Genomic DNA, 13,033 nt, shown 5'->3' on the forward strand with positions numbered 1-13,033 from the left:
TTCTGGAAAAGCAGAACTGTGGAGACAGCAAAAAGATCAGTGGTCGCCAGGGGTTAGGAGGGGATGGATGCATAGGGGACCTGACGATTTTTAGGGTGGGGACTCTCTTCTGTATGATGCTACAATGGTACGTGTAAGTAAGTAAATGTTAGTCGCTCAGCCATGTCCGACTCTTTTGCGATCCCATGGACTATAGCCCGCCAGGCTCCTCTGTCCCTGGGATTCTCCAAGCAGGAATACTGGAGTGGTTGCCATGCCCTTCTCCAGGGAATCTTCCCAACCCAGGGATCAAGCTCGGGTGTCCTGCATTGCTGGCAGATTCTTTACCATCTGAGCCACCAGGGAAGCCCACTACAATGGTAGATAAACATTACAATTTGCCAAAATCTACAGAGTGTACAACACCAGTAATGAATCCTAAGGCAAACTATCGACTTTGGGAAAATACAATGTGTCAACGCAGGTTAATCAATTATAACCAAGGTCCCACTCTTCTGGGGGATGTCGATGGTGTGGGAGGCCATCTGAGGTGGGGGGCAGGGGATACATGGGAAATCTCCCAACTTTCTGCCCAATTTTGCTGTGAGAGTAAAACTTCTCTAAAAAGCAAAGTCAATTTTTTTTTTTTTTAAGGGGAGGTAATCACATGCTTGAAAAGGCATGGACCCATTGGAGTAGCTGTCAGCGAACCGTCTAAACTCTGAGGTGGGGAGAAGGGAAAGAGTTGCAGGAAGGGACAAGGGTGTGGCGGGGAGATAAAGGTCATGATGAAATGACGGTTCTGGGTGCCCCTGGTGGCTCAGGGGCAAAGAACCCTCTGCCGATGCAAGACTCAGGTTTGTTCCCTGATCTGGAGGATGCGACATGCCACAGGACGACTAAGCCCAGGCGCCACAACTACTGAGCCCAGCACGGTCAGTAAATAAACAGACAAGTAATACATATATATAAGAAATGGCAGTTCCCCTTTTCCAGTGGTTTGATGAAGGGTCACCCAGTCCACTGGGCTTCCCTGTCAGGCAGCTGGCAGCTCTCCTCTGAGCCCAGATCACTTTCTTCACCAAGAGGGACTTTGAAAGAAAGGCCCCAAATCCCTATCATCAAGCCATCTGGAGTCATCCTTCTCCCTCCAGGAGCTGCTGTGTGGTGGGTCAATTAGTGTGTATTTGCATAGAGGTCCTTAATAGGCTGCTAATTGTCTAGGGGAGAAAATAGATGGCTCTGCCCGTTCTGGGCAGAATGTTTACCCAGAGGGGCCGACCTCCAGGGGGTGGCAGAGAACTGCGGGGAAGGAGGGAGGGGAGGGGTGGGATGGGATGGGAGGGAGTGAACTGAGTGAATTACCACCGACTCAGGTGCAGTAAGGAGCAGGACTGTGTGAATTTTTGCTTTAGTTTCTGTGTGTGTGCGTGCGTGCTGGCTCCTAAGGCAAACTGCATTTCTCCCTGTAGGTCCATAAAAATCATTTGAAGGAGAATTAGTTCGGGAGAGCTTCTCTGGGTAGAGTGGTTGCAGAAGACCCTACAGAGTAGAAAGCGTTTGAGCTGAGACCTGAAAAATGAGAAGGAGGCAGCCATGGATGATCTGGGGCAAGGCTCTTCCAGACAGAGGTGGGAAGGGACCCTGAACACCCCAGGGACCTGCACTGGGGCGGGGTCAGTGTGGAGAGAGCAGGGGCTGGGCAGCGGGCTTCCATCCTGCAACGGCCGTGGATTTCACTCAGGACTGGTTCCGAACTGCAGAGCGACCCATCCCTGTTTCCTATGGTTTCCATGGGGATGGAGCTGAAGGAGTGCCCAAAGGACCCTCCCTGCCCCAGCGGGGTATGGCCACGTCTCTGCGGCTCAGGGAGGCTGAAAGGGTGGCCCAGGGTCACACGGCCAGGCCAGGGCTGTGCTGGCTCCAGGTTTCTTCCCCGTGTGCCCACGCCGCTCCCTGCCAGCCCCCATCACCCCCTGCCCGGCCATGACTAGCGACTCGCGGCTTGCAGGCTCCATGCTGGCAGCGGAGGTTTAAGCTCTACTTTAGAAACAATGACGGCTCCCAGTAGCTGCTCTTCTCAGAGAGGAATTTTCCGCCAGGGGTTTCCCCAGCAAGAAACACTGTCCCCACCCTCCAATCAAGCAAGCCTAGTTTTTCTGTCTAAGCCAGTGCGCAGATGTGCGTGTGTGTGTGTGTGTGTGTTGGAGGGAGGGGTCTCTGCCCATGGCCCACCTGTGTGGGTTCAAGTTCTCTTCCACCATGGGGCACTCAGTGCCCTTGCAGGGGCCACCAGCCCCTGCAGCTGGCTCAGAGCAGGTCTACTAGGTGGGCTCAGAGCCCATCAGAGCTGGAGGGAGGACCCTTCACAAGCCCCAGGCCGGCTTCCTTACTGACAGATGGGGAAACTGAGGCTCAGAGGGGAAAGCAGAGGGACTCCTCATAGTCATCCAGTCCCAGACCCAGACCTGAAGCCTTGGCACCTTCCCTGGGAAGGAAAGAAAGTGGACAGACTACTATTTATTGCACACCTACTATATTCGAGGCCCCTCCATCTAAACCGCGTCATTGACTCTCCCCAGGGGCTCTGCTCGGCAGGTTGGTTTATTCTCACTTTACAGATGAGGCAGTCGAGGTGGGGAGGCTCAGCCCACTCTCCGGAAGGCAGAGCCGGGGAGCAGTAGCGTGAGACTCTAACCCGGGCCCGCCCCACTCTGGCATGTCAATCATAACTTCCTGCAGCAGTGCCCCCCTCTGCCCTCGGCAGGGAGAGTGGCTTGATTCAGAAGCCCTCACGGTCCAAGGGCCTTTCTCCAGGGAGTCTGCTAGGTCACCTGGCAATGCTTCTTGAGGCTCCTCAGCTGGGAATGAGGGAAGGGAGCGCCTTCTAGAAGGCCCAGGGGTCCCCAGGCCCCTGGGGTATCTTCACCACATCCTTCAGTGGCCCAAGGAGTTCTGGCGTCCCACGCAGACAACCACTGCCTGAAACTGACCAATGCTTCAGCCTCTTGAAGTCTTCTCCTCACCTCTGAGAAGGTGGCACACGACCATACGTGTGCAAGTGCCAACACAGATGCACATGCGTGAACACAGGCATTCCTCACACCCCCCCGCCCCCCCGCAGCATGTACACACGCGTGCCCATCCCTGTCGGTCCATCCCCATGCCTGCACAGGGCAGGCATCCTTCAATCCACTTCGCAAGTGAGCTCAGAGGGCGCTCGGTGACTTACCCAAGAAACGGGTTCAGTGTTGCAAATGGGAAACGGAAGCTTCCCATTTGGCCCAAAGATAGTTTCTTAACCCCTGGGATGGTCAAGAGCATAAACCAGCACATGTCTTCAAAAGTCTAGGCCAGAATTTCTCAAGCTCAGCACCACCGACATTGTGGATACTGGACAGTTCCTTGCTGGCAGGGGTGTGGAGGCCATCCTGTGTATTGTAGGGGTAGGTGTCTCTGGCCTCCGCCCGTTAGATGCCAGCGTTGTCCCCCCAACAGCTCCACCCCGCCCCCCAAGTTATGACAATGGAGAATGTCTCTAGAGAGTGTTCTAGATTTTGGCCGTGGGAGTAAAGAGAGGTGTGGATCAGAATACCGCCCTTGGACCCATCTGACTCCAGCTTCACAAAGTTGTCGTCTCTGCTTCTAAAGCTTAATTCTAGATTTTATCCTGGTGCTCTTTCATAAGACTCTGTGAGAAGGCCCCATGCTAGGATCCCTGACCTCCAGCATTCTGTGCTGGGATTCCAGGGTCAGTTTCACCGTTGGCAGGTTCTCTGATTCTGAAATTCTTTTCTAAGCCCCTGAGATCCTGTCTCCTCCCGTGTCAAGGTTGAAACTCTCCCTGGGAGACGGCCATGCCTCGCTGCCTTCCAGCAACCAGGATGAAAGATGTGCCCATGAATTATATATTTCCTGTCATCCCTTAATTGCTTGGCAATTATAGACTACCAAGGGTCATGTGCCCGGAGCAAGAACCTCCCCTTCGGCAGAGGAAAAGCAGCTGGATGGAAACTCACCAATGTACATAAAGACGTTACCTCTCGGAGGGTAGGTGGAGGAGTGGTTTTGGTTTGTTTTCTTCATTTTGTTTATCTGTATTTTCTTTTTCCACAGTCAGTTGGGTTCAGAGAAAGAGATGGAGAATGCGTGTGCTTTGATGTCGGTAAATCCCATGGACAGAGGGGCCTGGCTGGTTGCAGTCCATGGCATCGCAAAGAATCAGAGTCTCACACACACACACACACACACGACTTGGGCTGGAATCTTGGCTTCATCACTTACTAGCACTGAGAAGGTGAGGAAGCCACTTATCTTTTCTAAGCTGCGGGTTCCGCACTCATAAAATGGGATGAGGATGACTGTACCCACTGCTGAAGTTGTTTAGGGGGTTAGACCACATAATGCATGTAAAGCGCTTAGCTGGGAGTCTGGCGCACGTACGGGTGGACTGAACCCAGGTCTCCTGCATTGCGGGCAGATTCTTTACCAGCTGAGCCACAAGGAAGCCCAACACAGTCACAATGACTGCTAGCTTCATTTTTGACCCCACCCAGGCAGCTATGGCATGGTGGCGGGCATGTGGGTTCTGCACTACGTCAGTAATTCTGCTCTGTCCTGGGGAGGGCACGTCCCCTCTCCGAGCCCTCTTTACACATCTCTTTTCCTGATGTGTAAAATGGGCAGAAACATGCCACTTCTCAAGGTCTCTCACAGGCATCTGGTGCCAACAGGAGTGCCCAACTATTATTACCCCATTCCGGAGGGCTGGCAGGCACAGAGCCAGGCGGGGTGGGACTGGGGGCAGAAGCTGGAACTGGAGGCGGCATCTTATCTCCCAGCTTATTTCTGGTTCTTCTACAGCACAGCCTCCCCTCCCACCCCACCAGCCCCAACATTAATAGGTCGCTGCTGTCATGATGTCTTTAAATTTAGAACACTCCCCCACACACACAAACACACATCCACCCACACACCCCCAGGAATAAATCTGCCAGGGTGGGAGAGAGAAAGGTCTGTCTCATTACAGACCTTCCTCATTACAAGAGGAAGAGGGAGGCAGTTTGATGCTGGAGGCTGCGGCAGCCAGGGTCTTGGGGTAGGGAAGCTCCCCTCCTCCCTGCCCCGAGTGCTAGACAGGAGGTCGGGGTGCTCGGATGCTCACCTCATGGGGCCCACCAGCAAGGCCAATCCAGGGAAGAAAGGGGTGGACTAGGTAACCACTAGGGTCTGTGGGCTTGAATCTGGACATCCTTGTAGGCAGGCTGGGTCCCCTGGGTGAGATGTGCAGCCTCTCCGAGCTGGAGTTTCCTCATCTATAAATGAAATTTTTGCGGGGTCGTCTTCAAGGGCAGGTGACCCGTGTGGTCCTGCAGGGCTCTGCACTAGGTTTTAGCTGTCTGCTGTCACTGTCTTGAATTTCTTAATAATTTTTGAACAAGGGACATTTTCGTTTCGTACTGGGCTCTCTGCAAGTATGTCGCTGATTTGGGGTGGTTGTAGAAGTTGAAGGAGACTCATGACTGAAATTCCTAGCCCAGTGCGGGGCACCGGTGGAGACACAGGCTTGGTATCTCCCTTCCCTTCGTCTTCCAGCTCCATCTTCCAAGCTCATTCTATGACTGTGTGGGCCAGGGCAAGTGGCTTACCCTCTCTGCACCTTCAGTTTCTCCTTTGACAAACACAAAAACAAAAACTGACTTCAATTTTCTCTGGCTCCACTTAGTGTCCCCCCAACCCTCTCCCCTGGCCATTCAGACTACAATGCACTCATTCATTGATGCAGTCATTCAACAAACAGTCGCTGAGTGCCAACCCCCTGCCACATCAAGGTTTGCCATACAGATCTGCCTGAATTAGCAGATATATCCATGGGGAGGGTTTATCCTGCACAAACTTCACAAATGCATCATCTCTGGGGGTAAAAATGTCTCCTTCCTCATCTCGAAACAACATTGTTCGGATCCACAGGAGCCCAGGATTCTCCCCCAACTCCAGTCTGGCACATTTATACAAGAGAGTATTACTCAGTCATAAAAAAGGACAAACTATTGATAGACATTTGGGACAGTACTGATGACCCTCCCAGACATTATGCTGAGAGCAAGAAGCCAGACTCAAAAAGATATATGGTTCATACACATGACATTCTAGAAAAGGCCAAGGGAAAACAGACTGGTGGAGGCCAAGGGCTAGAATCAGGGAAGAAAACGACGGCAAATGGGCACAGAGGAATTTTTGAGGGTAACAGAAGCCTGTATATCTTGACTCTGCTGGTGGCTGCATGGTGAAATGCATTTCTATGTTTCTGTTTGTTTGTTTGGTTGGTTTATTTATTTATTTATTTTGTCTCCCCAAGAGGCATTATGAGACCTTAGTTCCCCGACCAGGTATCAAACCCTGGCCTTCTGCAGCAGAAGCACCGAGTCTTAACCCCTGGATCTCCAGAGAAGTCCTTGAATGCATTTGTTAAAAAGTCCCAGAGATATAAACTACAATGGGTGAAGTTAACTGTAGGCAAATGATACTCAATCAGAGACATTAAAAAAAAAAAAAACAAAAAAAAAAACCACTGTGCTTTTTCCTGCAATGCCGGCTGAGCTCTGAAGGGAAGAGATGCTTCCCAGAGAATCAACACCTGCTCACTTCTCATCCTGGGCCTCTGGGATGCTCACCTGGTGGGAAGGGATAGCTCAGCCAGGGCAGGGACAGCTCCCATGAGCACCTGGGCTCCCACATGACCCTCATCCCATTGCCTGCTCCGAGAACAAGAACATTCGGGGTTATTTTTGCTCTGAGAAGTACCAGCCGCAGGGTACTTTCTCTGCAGGCAGTCGCCACCCCCTGCTGTGTTTACATAAAAACACATTTGCACAGGGTTTTGTTTTTACATTTGCCTCCAGGCCTGGAGTCTATTAAATGTGGGAAGGCCTGATGATCTGGCTGGAAGCAGCTGATGGGAGAGGGCAGGCTGAAGGAAGATGCTCTAGGCCTGCATTTCCTCCCAGTCCCAGGGAGCCCTGGGTCTCTGCAGAGGTGATCAAAGGGCTCACTGAACTCACTTGTGCATGCGCCCGGCATTTCTCAACCTCAGCCCCACTGACATTTGGGGCTGGGTGATTTGTTGTTGAGGGGGGCTGCTCTGTACATCGCAGAGTGCTCAGAAGCACCCTTGGCTTCTGCCTACCAGCATCCTTCCAGTTGAGATGATCAAAAACATCTCCAGTTCAGTTCAGTCGCTTAGTCGTGTCTTTGTGACCCCACGGACTGCAGCACGCCAGGCTTCCCTGTCCATCACCAGCTTCTGGAGTTTGCCAAATGTCTCCTGCAGGGCAAAATCGCCCCCACTTGAGAACCACTGGCACACACACGCAAGCTCAGCTCAGGAACTCTCCGCCTTTCAACACCCACCTAAAACGAGTGCCGAAGCTGTCTCCCGCACCGCTGCAGCCCTGGCTCTTTCCCCAGTGCCTGGCAGGCAACGTTTGAGAGGCTCAAAGGCGTTTTGTGGGATGAGCAAACCACGGGGGCACAACTGATACCGACGGCCACCGGCTTTCGTGGCTTGGAGGACACTGTCCGGCATTCGGACTCTGGCCACCGTGCAGTTTTGCACCACATGCCAGGCTGTTCCCACATCACCTCACCCGGCCCACAGATCGAGGTCCACGACTATCTCCATTTTCCATGTAAGGAGACTGAAGCACTCAGCTAGCGTGTGGTAGAGCTAGGACTTATGGGCTTCCTGGTGGCTCAGTCAGTAAAGAGTCCGCCTGCAATGCAGGAGACCCGGGTTCAATCCTTGGGTTGGGAAGATCCCCTGGAGAAGGGAATGGCTACCCACTCCAGTATTCTTGCCTGGAGAATCCCATGGACAGAGGAGCCTGGTGGGCTACAGTCCATGGGATTGCCAGGAGTAGGACATTACTGAGCAACAGAGCACGCATGCACGCTGAGCTGGGATTTAAGCCTAGAAATGTCTGTTGCCAGGGCCCACTCTCTTAATTATCACATTCCATTTAAGGCACTTGCAGCCTTAAATACTCTTTAAGGATGGGATGGGGAATAGAGACAATGATTCCCTCCTTAACCAAACTCTGCACAGGCTCCCCTGAACTCTTTTTCACATAGAAGTCTCTTGTTGTTGTTGTTTAATCGCTAATTCGTGTCTGACTCTTTGTGACTCCGTGGACTGCACCACGCCAGGCTCCTCTCTTCTCTGCTATCTCCAGGAGTTTGCTCAAATTCATATCCATTGAGACGGTGATGCTATTTAACCATCTCATCCTCTACCACCCCCTTCTCCTTTTGCCTTCAATCTTTCCCCAGCGTCAGGGTCTTTTCCAATGAGTTGGCTCTCGCATCAGGTGGCCAAAGTATTGGAGCTTCAGCTTCAGCAACAGTCCTTCCAATGACTGTTCAGGGTTGATTGACTGGCTTGATCTTGCAGCACAAGGGACGCTCAAGAGTCTTCTCCAGCACCACAGTTCAAAAGCATCAGTTCTTCTGTGTTCAGTCTTCTTTATGGACCAACTCTCACATCCATCCAATTTACCTTGATTTATGGACCAAACATTCCATGTTCCTAAGCAATATTGTTCTTTACAGCATCGGACTTTCCCTTTACCACCAGACGCATCCACAGCTGAACGTCATTTCTGCTTTGGCCCAACTATTTCATTCTTACACGAGCTACTAGCAGTTGCCGTCTGCTCTTCCCCAGTAGCACACTGGACACCTTCCAGTCCAGGGGGTGCTCATCTTCCCTTGTCATATCTTTCTGCCTTTTCATACTGTCAGTGGGGTTCTCCATGCGAGAGTCCTGGAGTGGGTTGCTATTTCCTTCTCCAGTGGACCACATTTGATCCCTGGAGGGTGATCACCCTGTGACCCATGAAGGGGAGGTATCTCTGCATTGACCAATGTTAGTGAGGCTTCTGCAAAGTCAGTCTAGCAGAATTCCCATCCTCCGTATCTGCTCTAATTGGGTTTCTCACCCTCCACCATTCCCCAGGTAATGTCAGATCACCTGACCTGCCTTCAGCACTGCCTTCAATCCTGTTAGGTTGGTTCAGTCAGAATCCTCCCCAGTTCTTTTCCTTTCTGTAATTTTGTAATTTTCCATCCACTGACCATCCCCCTATGTCTGGCCAACCTTATTGCTTAGTTGGATACGCCCACTTGCGCATGCTGAATTAGGAGTTGAGCTAGTTCTCTCCAGAGGTCTCTTTTCTCCGATTGCAACAGTCCTGAATAAAATCTGCTTTTTCCACTTCAGCTACTCTCCAGCTCTGATTTTTCTTTAACAATAGATCCAGACACATATATCTACACACATCAGGGAGGGACTGTGGTTGAAAAGCAGAAAGTCAACCAAGATTAACATGGTAAGGAGTGTGGATTTAGGTGCAGGACCTACCAGCATCCAGATCCCTCTTGGCCACTTACCAGCCCTGTGAACACAGGCAAGTGGCTGGGGTTCATTTCACCGTTTGTAAATGGGGACCGTGACAATAACACAGGACAGGATTTGCGTAAAGGTTAAATGATGATGCTGTAAAGTGCAAGCTGTCCTGCCTGTGCTCAGTCATATCCAGCTCTTAGGGACTCCATGGACTGCAGCCCGCCAGGCTCCTCTGTCCATGGGATTTTCCAGGCAAGAATACTGGAGTGGGTTGCCATTTCAGATCCTTCCAGGGCATGTTCCAGACCCAGGGATCGAACCCAAGTGTCCTGCACATCCTGCATTGGCAGGCAGATTCTTTACCACTAGCTTCACCTGGGAATTCCATAGAAAATAGCCTGAGCTCAATAAATATTGGTTGGATAGGTACATTCAATAGGCTTTGGGGAGAATAGTCCCAGATAAGGCAGAAATCAGTAGGAGAGGTGACTTTACATCAAATCACCCATCAAGGCAAGGGTATTTGAATCCCAAAGAGTCCCCACCACACACACACACACACACACACACACACACAAAGTGAGACAGCTGGTTACTCCTCCATGGCCTCCTGCCCTTCTGATGGGACTGAACAGAGGTCCACTGTGCATGTGCTGGCTATTGACAGGCCGCCTGGGTGGGTAAGAGGCCCCTGCAGGTCCCTGTACCATAGGAGTCAGAAGGCTGCTGACGCCTGGAAACTGTGGAGCCTAATTCAGCATCCCTTGACTCCCTTCTCAGCAGACGTGCTGAATGCAGGCAACTCTGACCTGACCTCAACTGTGACTGCCCTTTTGGGAGCTACCGAGAGGCACCGCGATCCCTCCCAGGTCTGACCAAGGGACAGGGCAAAGGGGGGCCTCCGGGCCATCAGCCATAGAAGGTTCCGCTCCTCCGTGTTAATTCAAGAGCATCCACAGCTCCTGCTGAGCAGCTGAAGAGCTCTCTTGAGCCTCTTTTCGAGTGAAAACAGTCATTTGCAAGAGCTCACGATGCAAGGAGCAGACGGAATGGCACGGTTGCACTCCAGCCGGCCTTTCTCTCAGCCCAGAGCCTGTGGAGCCACTTGGAGGAACGGCAGCTGCCGCGGGCTGGTGGGAGGGTCTGGGGACACGGAGGAGGGCCCATCTCCACGGCTCCCCAGAACAAGCCAGGGCTTTCACAGCAAAGGGGCAGCAAGATGTCATGCCTGGCGCATTTGTTTCCTAGGGCGGCTATAACAAATCGCCAAAACTAGGGTGGGGGTGGTGGTGCTTAAAACAATAGGAATTTAGGCTCTCAGAGTTCTGGAGACCAGACATTCCAAATCAAGGAGTCAGCAGGAGGCAGGATTAGTTTCTTGTGGAGGTTCTGAGGAAGAATCGTTCCATGCCTCTGTCCTAGCTCCTGGTCGTTGCTGGTCCTCTCTGGCATTCTTTACATGATAGAGGCAATACTCCAATCTCTGTTGCCATCTTCAAATGCATTCATTCTCTGTGTGTGTGTCTGCTTTTTCTTTTCTTTTTTCAAAAAATTGTTATTATTCTTATTTTTGTTTTTGGCTGTGCTGGGTCTTTGTTGCTGTACGCGTTTTTCTCTAGTTGGGGCAAGCGGGGACTACGCTCCATTTGCGGTGCAGGGGCTTCTCACTGTGGAGGCTTCTTTGTTGCTGAGCGTGGTAGGCTCTAGGCACGTGGGCTCCATAGCTCCAGCTCCTGAGATCTAGAGCGCAGACTCAGATCTGTACAGGCACGATTGCGGGGCACGGGCTTAGCTGCTCCATGGCATGTGGGATCTTCCTGGATCAGGGATCAAACCCATGTCTCTTGCACTGGCAGGCAGATTCTTTACCACTGAGCCATCAGGGAAGCCCAGTTTTCTCTTCAGTCATCGAATTAGGGCCCCACTTGAATCCCATGTGGCCTCATCTTAACCAACGACACATTTTCAACTAAGGCTCTGAGGTTCTAGGTGGAGGTGAATTTGGGGGAGGACATTGCTCAGCGTAGCAGGGATTGAATTTCACTCCTGCCACTTGAAGCTGTGTGACGGTAGACGCGTGACTTAACCTCTCTGGTCCCCTTTCCTCATCTTTAAAAAGCAATAATGACAGGATTATTGGGACGATTGGATCCGTTGCTGCAGTAAAGTGAGCGGCTCCAGGCACAGACGACTGGAGCCAGACGACTGCTGCCTGCTTGCTGTGCGACACTGAACAGGTTGCCTACACTCTCTGGTTGTCTATTCCCCTGTCCACACGGGTGAGGAGACTGAAAGACATTATGGCCCTTCTCTCCCTCCCATAGTTCCTAAAGCTCCCCAAAGGCACTACAGGGGTCCATGGGCTCTCCTAGGATTTCTAAAGCCCCCAAATTATACTTTAATCCACAAAAAATGGTACAACTCTGTGCTTTTTTTTTTTTTTTTTGGAATTGGATTGACTCAATGTCAGAGTCCATTCATTCTCAAGACAAGTAGAATTTTTCATCAACAATTATTGCTCTAATACTTACTTTTAATTTAGCGAAAAAATTATTTAAAATCATGAAGCTTGTTCAAGAAACAAAACACAGACACAAATAACAAGACAGTCCTTGGGTCTGGAGAGGTTTGGGCTCCATGGGGTTGGCTGATATCAGCTAAAATGAACAACGTTAACGGCTCTTAGTTGTGAAATACTCACTTCATACCAGGCATTTCATTCACCATTGTCCACAACACCTCTCATTTACCCACGAAACAACCCTATGAGGCAGGGACTCTTATTAACTGTACAGGTGAGGAAACTGAGGCCCAGAGAGGGGCAGTGACTTGCTCAAGGTCACACAGGTGCTCAGGGGCTAATTGGGGGTTTGAATTCAGGTCTCTTTGACTCGAGGGCTGAAACTCTTAACCAAGCTGTTAAGCGGCCCCGGTTGACTACACGCTGTAGAGCAGAGCAATATAACATGAGCTGTGTGCATAACTTAGAATGTTCCAGAAGCCACAGTAAAAAAGGTAAAAAGAAACAGGTGAAATTAGTTCAACAGAATACTTAATTTAACCCAATATGTCTAAAAGGTTGTCCTTTCAACATAAATATAAAATAATTTATCAATGAGATATTTTATATTCTGGGTTTTGTTTTTGTTTTTTAACATGAAGACTTCAGACTCTGGTGTGCATTTCACACGAACAGCACGGCTCAGTTCAGTGGCCGCCATAGCGGATGGTGAGGCTCAGGAGAGCTGAATCTCTGCTATGGATTTGCAGAGCTGGAAAAACTATCTAGATTCATCAGTTTCCAACCAAGAAGCATCACCGCTGCAGCTCGGTGGCCTCCTTATGTGGGAGGGAAGAGAGGTGAACAGTTTGTTTCTCTGGCATCCAGACTAGTGTAGGTACCAGATGACTCATTCCATGGACCCAAGAGCTCCAGCCTCTTCGTCCGAACCCCACCCTGTGGGCAGCTCCAGGCCACCCCAACTGTGACCTCGCTGGGAGCTGACTGAGCCCAGCTTGTTCTGGAGCCAATCTGGGTTCCTGTGGGCCCCCGAGCCCAGCCTAAGCCCAGGAATCTGGTGGATCAGAAACAGCCCTGCGGAAACAACTAAGACAGCTGCTGGAGGCCAACGGGACTGAGAATCTACACCT

This window comes from Capricornis sumatraensis, chromosome 17 (assembly GCF_032405125.1).
Source record: "Capricornis sumatraensis isolate serow.1 chromosome 17, serow.2, whole genome shotgun sequence".
Lineage (NCBI taxonomy): Eukaryota > Metazoa > Chordata > Mammalia > Artiodactyla > Bovidae > Capricornis > Capricornis sumatraensis.